The sequence below is a fragment of the Oryctolagus cuniculus genome, chromosome 9, assembly GCF_964237555.1.
Source record: "Oryctolagus cuniculus chromosome 9, mOryCun1.1, whole genome shotgun sequence".
Classification (NCBI taxonomy): Eukaryota; Metazoa; Chordata; class Mammalia; order Lagomorpha; family Leporidae; genus Oryctolagus; species Oryctolagus cuniculus.
Genome location: NC_091440.1, coordinates 89,676,090 through 89,687,933, shown reverse-complemented (window position 1 = coordinate 89,687,933; position 11,844 = coordinate 89,676,090).

Below are 11,844 nucleotides of genomic sequence, written 5' to 3'. Positions count from 1 at the left end.
CATGCTGGTCGTGCTGCCTCTCGAATTCTAAGCATGACACGCTAATTTGTTGTGTTTTTTATTACATAATGGATCCGCTGTCTAAACTCTGGTTTGTATTGAGTCAGAATACAAAATTTGGGAAGGAAGAAGGCAAAACCAACTCAGACCCAGAAATCATTTAGGAAATTGCCGCTCAAGAAACCAAAAGTCGGCTGAGGCACCCAAAACAATGACAGAAAGCCAGAATTGGAGCAAGCCAACAGCTGTGCCCTGATTGAAAAAGACCATTCCTTCCGTGTCTTGAACTCCATATTCCAGCCTCAAAATGAAAGCTCACATCAGAAAATTCATGACAAACCATGATGAATACGAAAAATGTGAAAAAAGCCAAAGAATCGAGAGTCCGTCTTGATATTGGCTTGATTTAGTCACAAGGAAACAGGCTGTTTCCAGATTCATCCACCCCTCCCAGCTGACTGGCTTTGGAAAACTAATTCAATGCACCTGAAAATCACTGGCAAACTTGATTTGGGGGAATTAATTATCGTTCCCCTCTGCAAAAGGGTTCCATTTCTTTTTGCAAAACACAAAAACTCATGTTGGTCGTGCTGCCTCTCGAATTCTAAGCATGACAGGCTAATTTGTTGTGTTTTTTATTTCATAATGGATCCGCTGTCTAAACTCTGGTTTGTATTGCGTCAGAATACAAAATTTGGGAAGGAAGAAGGCAAAACCAACTCAGACCCAGAAATCATTTAGGAAATCGCCGCTCAAGAAACCAAAAGTCGGCTGAGGCACCCAAAACAATGACAGAAAGCCAGAATTGGAGCAAGCCAACAGCTGTGCCCTGATTGAAAAAGACCATTCCTTCCGTGTCTTGAACTCCATATTCCAGCCTCAAAGTGAAAGCTCACATCAGAAAATTCATGACAAACCATGATGAATACGCAAAATGTCAAAAAAGCCAAAGAAACGGAAGAGTCCTTTTTGATATTGGCTTGATTTAGTCACAAGGAAACAGGCTGTTTCCAGATTCATCCACCCCTCCCCGCTGACTGGCTTTGGAAAACTAATTCAATGCACCTGAAAATCGCTGGCAAACTTGATTTGGGGGAATTCATTATCGATCCCCTCTGCAAAAGGGTTCCATTTCTTTTTCCAAAACACAAAAACTCATGTTGGTCATGCTGCCTCTCGAATTCTAAGCATGACACACTAATTTGTTGTGTTTTTTATTTCATAATGGATCTGGTTTCTAAACTCTGGTTTGTATTGCGTCAGAATACAAAATTTGGGAAGGAAGAAGGCAAAACCAACTCAGACCCAGAAATCATTTAGGAAATTGCCACTCAAGAAACCAAAAGTTGGCTGAGGTACCCAAAACAATGACAGAAAGCCAGAATTGGAGCAAGCCAACAGCTGTGCCCTGATTGAAAAAGACCATTCCTTCCGTGTCTTGAACTCCATATTCCAGCCTCAAAATGAAAGATCACATCAGAAAATTCATGACAAACCATGATGAATATGCAAAATCTGAAAAAAGCCAAAGAAACGGAAGAGTCCTTTTTGATATTGGCGTGATGTAGTCCCAAGGAAACAGGCTGTTTCCAGATTCATCCACCACTCCCAGCTGACTGGCTTTGGAAAACTCATTCAATGCATCTGAAAATCGCTGGCAAACTTGATTTGGGGGAATTAATTATCGGTCCCCTCTGCAAAAGGGTTCCATTTCTTTTTCCAAAACACAAAAACTCATGTTGGTCGTGCTGCCTCTCGAATTCTAAGCATGACAGGCTAATTTGTTGTGTTTTTTATTTCATAATGGATCCGCTGTCTAAACTCTGGTTTGTATTGCGTCAGAATACAAAATTTGGGAAGGAAGAAGGCAAAACCAACTCAGACCCAGAAATCATTTAGGAAATTGCCGCTCAAGAAACCAAAAGTCGGCTGAGGCACCCAAAACAATGACAGAAAGCCAGAATTGGAGCAAGCCAACAGCTGTGCCCTGATTGAAAAAGACCATTCCTTCCGTGTCTTGAACTCCATATTCCAGCCTCAAAATGAAAGCTCACATCAGAAAATTCATGACAAACCATGATGAATGCGCAAAATGTGAAAAAAGCCAAAGAAACGGAAGAGTCCTTTTCGATATTGGCTTGATTTAGTCACAAGGAAACAGGCTGTTTCCAGATTCATCCACCCCTCCCAGCTGACTGGCTTTGGAAAACTAATTCAATGCACCTGAAAATCGCTGGCAAACTTGATTTGGGGGAATTCATTATCGGTCCCCTCTGCAAAAGGGTTCCATTTCTTTTTCCAAAACACAAAAACTCATGCTGGTCGTGCTGCCTCTCAAATTCTAAGCATGACACGCTAATTTGTTGTGTTTTTTATTTCATATTGGATCCGCTGTCTAAACTCTGGTTTGTATTGCGTCAGAATACAAAATTTGGGAAGGAAGAAGGCAAAACCAATCAGACCCAGAAAGCATTTAGGAAATTGCCGCTCAAGAAACCAAAAGTCGGCTGAGGCACCCAAAACAATGACAGAAAGCCAGAATTGGAGCAAGCCAACAGCTGTGCCCTGATTGAAAAAGACCATTCCTTCCGTGTCTTGAACTCCATATTCCAGCCTCAAAATGAAAGCTCACATCAGAAAATTCATGACAAACCAAGATGAATACGAAAAATGTGAAAAAAGCCAAAGAAACGGAAGAGTCCTTTTGGATATTGGCTTGATTTAGTCCCAAGGAAACAGGCTGTTTCCAGATTCAGCCACCCCTCCCAGCTGACTGGCTTTGGAAAACTAATTCAATGCACCTGAAAATCGCTGGCAAACTTGATTTGGGGGAATTCATTATCGGTCCCCTCTGCAAAAGGGTTCCATTTCTTTTTCCAAAACACAAAAACTCATGTTGGTCGTGCTGCCTCTCGAATTCTAAGCATGACACGCTAATTTGTTGTGTTTTTTATTTCATCATGGATCCGCTGTCTAAACTCTGGTTTGTATTGCGTCAGAATACAAAATTTGGGAAGGAAGAAGGCAAAACCAACTCAGACCCAGAAATCATTTAGGAAATTGCCGCTCAAGAAACCAAAAGTCGGCTGAGGCACCCAAAACAATGACAGAAAGCCAGAATTGGAGCAAGCCAACAGCTGTGCCCTGATTGAAAAAGACCATTCCTTCCGTGTCTTGAACTCCATATTCCAGCCTCAAAATGAAAGCTCACATCAGAAAATTCATGACAAACCATGATGAATGCGCAAAATGTGAAAAAAGCCAAAGAAACGGAAGAGTCCTTTTCGATATTGGCTTGATTTAGTCACAAGGAAACAGGCTGTTTCCAGATTCATCCACCCCTCCCAGCTGACTGGCTTTGGAAAACTAATTCAATGCACCTGAAAATCGCTGGCAAACTTGATTTGGGGGAATTAATTATCGGTCCCCTCTGCAAAAGGGTTCCATTTCTTTTTCCAAAACACAAAAACTCATGTTGGTCGTGCTGCCTCTCGAATTCTAAGCATGACAGGCTAATTTGTTGTGTTTTTTATTTCATAATGGATCCGCTGTCTAAACTCTGGTTTGTATTGCGTCAGAATACAAAATTTGGGAAGGAAGAAGGCAAAACCAACTCAGACCCAGAAATCATTTAGGAAATTGCCGCTCAAGAAACCAAAAGTCGGCTGAGGCACCCACAACAATGACAGAAAGCCAGAATTGGAGCAAGCCAACAGCTGTGCCCTGATTGAAAAAGACCATTCCTTCCGTGTCTTGAACTCCATATTCCAGCCTCAAAATGAAAGCTCACATCAGAAAATTCATGACAAACCATGATGAATGCGCAAAATGTGAAAAAAGCCAAAGAAACGGAAGAGTCCTTTTCGATATTGGCTTGATTTAGTCACAAGGAAACAGGCTGTTTCCAGATTCATCCACCCCTCCCAGCTGACTGGCTTTGGAAAACTAATTCAATGCACCTGAAAATCGCTGGCAAACTTGATTTGGGGGAATTAATTATCGGTCCCCTCTGCAAAAGGGTTCCATTTCTTTTTCCAAAACACAAAAACTCATGCTGGTCGTGCTGCCTCTCAAATTCTAAGCATGACACGCTAATTTGTTGTGTTTTTTATTTCATATTGGATCCGCTGTCTAAACTCTGGTTTGTATTGCGTCAGAATACAAAATTTGGGAAGGAAGAAGGCAAAACCAATCAGACCCAGAAAGCATTTAGGAAATTGCCGCTCAAGAAACCAAAAGTCGGCTGAGGCACCCAAAACAATGACAGAAAGCCAGAATTGGAGCAAGCCAACAGCTGTGCCCTGATTGAAAAAGACCATTCCTTCCGTGTCTTGAACTCCATATTCCAGCCTCAAAATGAAAGCTCACATCAGAAAATTCATGACAAAGCAAGATGAATACGAAAAATGTGAAAAAAGCCAAAGAAACGGAAGAGTCCTTTTGGATATTGGCTTGATTTAGTCCCAAGGAAACAGGCTGTTTCCAGATTCAGCCACCCCTCCCAGCTGACTGGCTTTGGAAAACTAATTCAATGCACCTGAAAATCGCTGGCAAACTTGATTTGGGGGAATTCATTATCGGTCCCCTCTGCAAAAGGGTTCCATTTCTTTTTCCAAAACACAAAAACTCATGTTGGTCGTGCTGCCTCTCGAATTCTAAGCATGACACGCTAATTTGTTGTGTTTTTTATTTCATCATGGATCCGCTGTCTAAACTCTGGTTTGTATTGCGTCAGAATACAAAATTTGGGAAGGAAGAAGGCAAAACCAACTCAGACCCAGAAATCATTTAGGAAATTGCCGCTCAAGAAACCAAAAGTCGGCTGAGGCACCCAAAACAATGACAGAAAGCCAGAATTGGAGCAAGCCAACAGCTGTGCCCTGATTGAAAAAGACCATTCCTTCCGTGTCTTGAACTCCATATTCCAGCCTCAAAATGAAAGCTCACATCAGAAAATTCATGACAAACCATGATGAATGCGCAAAATGTGAAAAAAGCCAAAGAAACGGAAGAGTCCTTTTCGATATTGGCTTGATTTAGTCACAAGGAAACAGGCTGTTTCCAGATTCATCCACCCCTCCCAGCTGACTGGCTTTGGAAAACTAATTCAATGCACCTGAAAATCGCTGGCAAACTTGATTTGGGGGAATTAATTATCGGTCCCCTCTGCAAAAGGGTTCCATTTCTTTTTCCAAAACACAAAAACTCATGCTGGTCGTGCTGCCTCTCGAATTCTAAGCATGACACGCTAATTTGTTGTGTTTTTTATTACATAATGGATCCGCTGTCTAAACTCTGGTTTGTATTGAGTCAGAATACAAAATTTGGGAAGGAAGAAGGCAAAACCAACTCAGACCCAGAAATCATTTAGGAAATTGCCGCTCAAGAAACCAAAAGTCGGCTGAGGCACCCAAAACAATGACAGAAAGCCAGAATTGGAGCAAGCCAACAGCTGTGCCCTGATTGAAAAAGACCATTCCTTCCGTGTCTTGAACTCCATATTCCAGCCTCAAAATGAAAGCTCACATCAGAAAATTCATGACAAACCATGATGAATACGAAAAATGTGAAAAAAGCCAAAGAATCGAGAGTCCGTCTTGATATTGGCTTGATTTAGTCACAAGGAAACAGGCTGTTTCCAGATTCATCCACCCCTCCCAGCTGACTGGCTTTGGAAAACTAATTCAATGCACCTGAAAATCACTGGCAAACTTGATTTGGGGGAATTAATTATCGTTCCCCTCTGCAAAAGGGTTCCATTTCTTTTTGCAAAACACAAAAACTCATGTTGGTCGTGCTGCCTCTCGAATTCTAAGCATGACAGGCTAATTTGTTGTGTTTTTTATTTCATAATGGATCCGCTGTCTAAACTCTGGTTTGTATTGCGTCAGAATACAAAATTTGGGAAGGAAGAAGGCAAAACCAACTCAGACCCAGAAATCATTTAGGAAATCGCCGCTCAAGAAACCAAAAGTCGGCTGAGGCACCCAAAACAATGACAGAAAGCCAGAATTGGAGCAAGCCAACAGCTGTGCCCTGATTGAAAAAGACCATTCCTTCCGTGTCTTGAACTCCATATTCCAGCCTCAAAGTGAAAGCTCACATCAGAAAATTCATGACAAACCATGATGAATACGCAAAATGTGAAAAAAGCCAAAGAAACGGAAGAGTCCTTTTTGATATTGGCTTGATTTAGTCACAAGGAAACAGGCTGTTTCCAGATTCATCCACCCCTCCCCGCTGACTGGCTTTGGAAAACTAATTCAATGCACCTGAAAATCGCTGGCAAACTTGATTTGGGGGAATTCATTATCGATCCCCTCTGCAAAAGGGTTCCATTTCTTTTTCCAAAACACAAAAACTCATGTTGGTCATGCTGCCTCTCGAATTCTAAGCATGACACACTAATTTGTTGTGTTTTTTATTTCATAATGGATCTGGTTTCTAAACTCTGGTTTGTATTGCGTCAGAATACAAAATTTGGGAAGGAAGAAGGCAAAACCAATCAGACCCAGAAAGCATTTAGGAAATTGCCGCTCAAGAAACCAAAAGTCGGCTGAGGCACCCAAAACAATGACAGAAAGCCAGAATTGGAGCAAGCCAACAGCTGTGCCCTGATTGAAAAAGACCATTCCTTCCGTGTCTTGAACTCCATATTCCAGCCTCAAAATGAAAGCTCACATCAGAAAATTCATGACAAACCAAGATGAATACGAAAAATGTGAAAAAAGCCAAAGAAACGGAAGAGTCCTTTTGGATATTGGCTTGATTTAGTCCCAAGGAAACAGGCTGTTTCCAGATTCAGCCACCCCTCCCAGCTGACTGGCTTTGGAAAACTAATTCAATGCACCTGAAAATCGCTGGCAAACTTGATTTGGGGGAATTCATTATCGGTCCCCTCTGCAAAAGGGTTCCATTTCTTTTTCCAAAACACAAAAACTCATGTTGGTCGTGCTGCCTCTCGAATTCTAAGCATGACACGCTAATTTGTTGTGTTTTTTATTTCATCATGGATCCGCTGTCTAAACTCTGGTTTGTATTGCGTCAGAATACAAAATTTGGGAAGGAAGAAGGCAAAACCAACTCAGACCCAGAAATCATTTAGGAAATTGCCGCTCAAGAAACCAAAAGTCGGCTGAGGCACCCAAAACAATGACAGAAAGCCAGAATTGGAGCAAGCCAACAGCTGTGCCCTGATTGAAAAAGACCATTCCTTCCGTGTCTTGAACTCCATATTCCAGCCTCAAAATGAAAGCTCACATCAGAAAATTCATGACAAACCATGATGAATGCGCAAAATGTGAAAAAAGCCAAAGAAACGGAAGAGTCCTTTTCGATATTGGCTTGATTTAGTCACAAGGAAACAGGCTGTTTCCAGATTCATCCACCCCTCCCAGCTGACTGGCTTTGGAAAACTAATTCAATGCACCTGAAAATCGCTGGCAAACTTGATTTGGGGGAATTAATTATCGGTCCCCTCTGCAAAAGGGTTCCATTTCTTTTTCCAAAACACAAAAACTCATGTTGGTCGTGCTGCCTCTCGAATTCTAAGCATGACAGGCTAATTTGTTGTGTTTTTTATTTCATAATGGATCCGCTGTCTAAACTCTGGTTTGTATTGCGTCAGAATACAAAATTTGGGAAGGAAGAAGGCAAAACCAACTCAGACCCAGAAATCATTTAGGAAATTGCCGCTCAAGAAACCAAAAGTCGGCTGAGGCACCCAAAACAATGACAGAAAGCCAGAATTGGAGCAAGCCAACAGCTGTGCCCTGATTGAAAAAGACCATTCCTTCCGTGTCTTGAACTCCATATTCCAGCCTCAAAATGAAAGCTCACATCAGAAAATTCATGACAAACCATGATGAATGCGCAAAATGTGAAAAAAGCCAAAGAAACGGAAGAGTCCTTTTCGATATTGGCTTGATGTAGTCACAAGGAAACAGGCTGTTTCCAGATTCATCCACCCCTCCCAGCTGACTGGCTTTGGAAAACTAATTCAATGCACCTGAAAATCGCTGGCAAACTTGATTTGGGGGAATTAATTATCGGTCCCCTCTGCAAAAGGGTTCCATTTCTTTTTCCAAAACACAAAAACTCATGCTGGTCGTGCTGCCTCTCAAATTCTAAGCATGACACGCTAATTTGTTGTGTTTTTTATTTCATATTGGATCCGCTGTCTAAACTCTGGTTTGTATTGCGTCAGAATACAAAATTTGGGAAGGAAGAAGGCAAAACCAATCAGACCCAGAAAGCATTTAGGAAATTGCCGCTCAAGAAACCAAAAGTCGGCTGAGGCACCCAAAACAATGACAGAAAGCCAGAATTGGAGCAAGCCAACAGCTGTGCCCTGATTGAAAAAGACCATTCCTTCCGTGTCTTGAACTCCATATTCCAGCCTCAAAATGAAAGCTCACATCAGAAAATTCATGACAAACCAAGATGAATACGAAAAATGTGAAAAAAGCCAAAGAAACGAAAGAGTCCTTTTGGATATTGGCTTGATTTAGTCCCAAGGAAACAGGCTGTTTCCAGATTCAGCCACCCCTCCCAGCTGACTGGCTTTGGAAAACTAATTCAATGCACCTGAAAATCGCTGGCAAACTTGATTTGGGGGAATTCATTATCGGTCCCCTCTGCAAAAGGGTTCCATTTCTTTTTCCAAAACACAAAAACTCATGGTGGTCGTGCTGCCTCTCGAATTCTAAGCATGACACGCTAATTTGTTGTGTTTTTTATTTCATCATGGATCCGCTGTCTAAACTCTGGTTTGTATTGCGTCAGAATACAAAATTTGGGAAGGAAGAAGGCAAAACCAACTCAGACCCAGAAATCATTTAGGAAATTGCCGCTCAAGAAACCAAAAGTCGGCTGAGGCACCCAAAACAATGACAGAAAGCCAGAATTGGAGCAAGCCAACAGCTGTGCCCTGATTGAAAAAGACCATTCCTTCCGTGTCTTGAACTCCATATTCCAGCCTCAAAATGAAAGCTCACATCAGAAAATTCATGACAAACCATGATGAATGCGCAAAATGTGAAAAAAGCCAAAGAAACGGAAGAGTCCTTTTCGATATTGGCTTGATTTAGTCACAAGGAAACAGGCTGTTTCCAGATTCATCCACCCCTCCCAGCTGACTGGCTTTGGAAAACTAATTCAATGCACCTGAAAATCGCTGGCAAACTTGATTTGGGGGAATTAATTATCGGTCCCCTCTGCAAAAGGGTTCCATTTCTTTTTCCAAAACACAAAAACTCATGTTGGTCGTGCTGCCTCTCGAATTCTAAGCATGACAGGCTAATTTGTTGTGTTTTTTATTTCATAATGGATCCGCTGTCTAAACTCTGGTTTGTATTGCGTCAGAATACAAAATTTGGGAAGGAAGAAGGCAAAACCAACTCAGACCCAGAAATCATTTAGGAAATTGCCGCTCAAGAAACCAAAAGTCGGCTGAGGCACCCAAAACAATGACAGAAAGCCAGAATTGGAGCAAGCCAACAGCTGTGCCCTGATTGAAAAAGACCATTCCTTCCGTGTCTTGAACTCCATATTCCAGCCTCAAAATGAAAGCTCACATCAGAAAATTCATGACAAACCATGATGAATGCGCAAAATGTGAAAAAAGCCAAAGAAACGGAAGAGTCCTTTTCGATATTGGCTTGATTTAGTCACAAGGAAACAGGCTGTTTCCAGATTCATCCACCCCTCCCAGCTGACTGGCTTTGGAAAACTAATTCAATGCACCTGAAAATCGCTGGCAAACTTGATTTGGGGGAATTAATTATCGGTCCCCTCTGCAAAAGGGTTCCATTTCTTTTTCCAAAACACAAAAACTCATGCTGGTCGTGCTGCCTCTCAAATTCTAAGCATGACACGCTAATTTGTTGTGTTTTTTATTTCATATTGGATCCGCTGTCTAAACTCTGGTTTGTATTGCGTCAGAATACAAAATTTGGGAAGGAAGAAGGCAAAACCAATCAGACCCAGAAAGCATTTAGGAAATTGCCGCTCAAGAAACCAAAAGTCGGCTGAGGCACCCAAAACAATGACAGAAAGCCAGAATTGGAGCAAGCCAACAGCTGTGCCCTGATTGAAAAAGACCATTCCTTCCGTGTCTTGAACTCCATATTCCAGCCTCAAAATGAAAGCTCACATCAGAAAATTCATGACAAACCAAGATGAATACGAAAAATGTGAAAAAAGCCAAAGAAACGGAAGAGTCCTTTTGGATATTGGCTTGATTTAGTCCCAAGGAAACAGGCTGTTTCCAGATTCAGCCACCCCTCCCAGCTGACTGGCTTTGGAAAACTAATTCAATGCACCTGAAAATCGCTGGCAAACTTGATTTGGGGGAATTCATTATCGGTCCCCTCTGCAAAAGGGTTCCATTTCTTTTTCCAAAACACAAAAACTCATGTTGGTCGTGCTGCCTCTCGAATTCTAAGCATGACACGCTAATTTGTTGTGTTTTTTATTTCATCATGGATCCGCTGTCTAAACTCTGGTTTGTATTGCGTCAGAATACAAAATTTGGGAAGGAAGAAGGCAAAACCAACTCAGACCCAGAAATCATTTAGGAAATTGCCGCTCAAGAAACCAAAAGTCGGCTGAGGCACCCAAAACAATGACAGAAAGCCAGAATTGGAGCAAGCCAACAGCTGTGCCCTGATTGAAAAAGACCATTCCTTCCGTGTCTTGAACTCCATATTCCAGCCTCAAAATGAAAGATCACATCAGAAAATTCATGACAAACCATGATGAATACGCAAAATGTCAAAAAAGCCAAAGAAACGGAAGAGTCCTTTTTGATATTGGCTTGATTTAGTCCCAAGGAAACAGGCTGTTTCCAGATTCACCCACCCCTCCCAGCTGACTGGCTTTGGAAAACTAATTCAATGCACCTGAAAATCGCTGGCAAACTTGATTTGGGGGAATTCATTATCGGTCCCCTCTGCAAAAGGGTTCCATTTCTTTTTCCAAAACACAAAAACTCATGTTGGTCATGCTGCCTCTCGAATTCTAAGCATGACACGCTAATTTGTTGTGTTTTTTATTTCATAATGGATCCGCTGTCTAAACTCTGGTTTGTATTGCGTCAGAATACAAAATTTGGGAAGGAAGAAGGCAAAACCAACTCAGACCCAGAAATCATTTAGGAAATTGCCGCTCAAGAAACTAAAAGTCGGCTGACGCACCCAAAACAATGACAGAAAGCCAGAATTGGAGCAAGCCAACAGCTGTGCCCTGATTGAAAAAGACCATTCCTTCCGTGTCTTGAACTCCATATTCCAGCCTCAAAATGAAAGCTCACATCAGAAAATTCATGACAAACCATGAGGAAAACGAAAAATGTGAAAAAAGCCAAAGAAACGGAAGAGTCCTTATTGATAATGGCTTGATGTAGTCCCAAGGAAACAGGCTGTTTCCAGATTCACCCACCCCTCCCAGCTGACTGGCTTTGGAAACTAATTCAATGCACCTGAAAATCGCTGGCAAACTTGATTTGGGGGAATTAGTTATCGTTCCCCTCTGCAAAAGGGTTCCATTTCTTTTTGCAAAACACAAAAACTCATGTTGGTCGTGCTGCCTCTCGAATTCTAAGCATGACACGCTAATTTGTTGTGTTTTTTATTTCATAATGGATCCGCTGTCTAAACTCTGGTTTGTATTGCGTCAGAATACAAAATTTGGGAAGGAAGAAGGCAAAACCAACTCAGACCCAGAAATCATTTAGGAAATTGCCGCTCAAGAAACCAAAAGTCGGCTGAGGCACCCAAAACAATGACAGAAAGCCAGAATTGGAGCAAGCCAACAGCTGTGCCCTGATTGAAAAAGACCATTCCT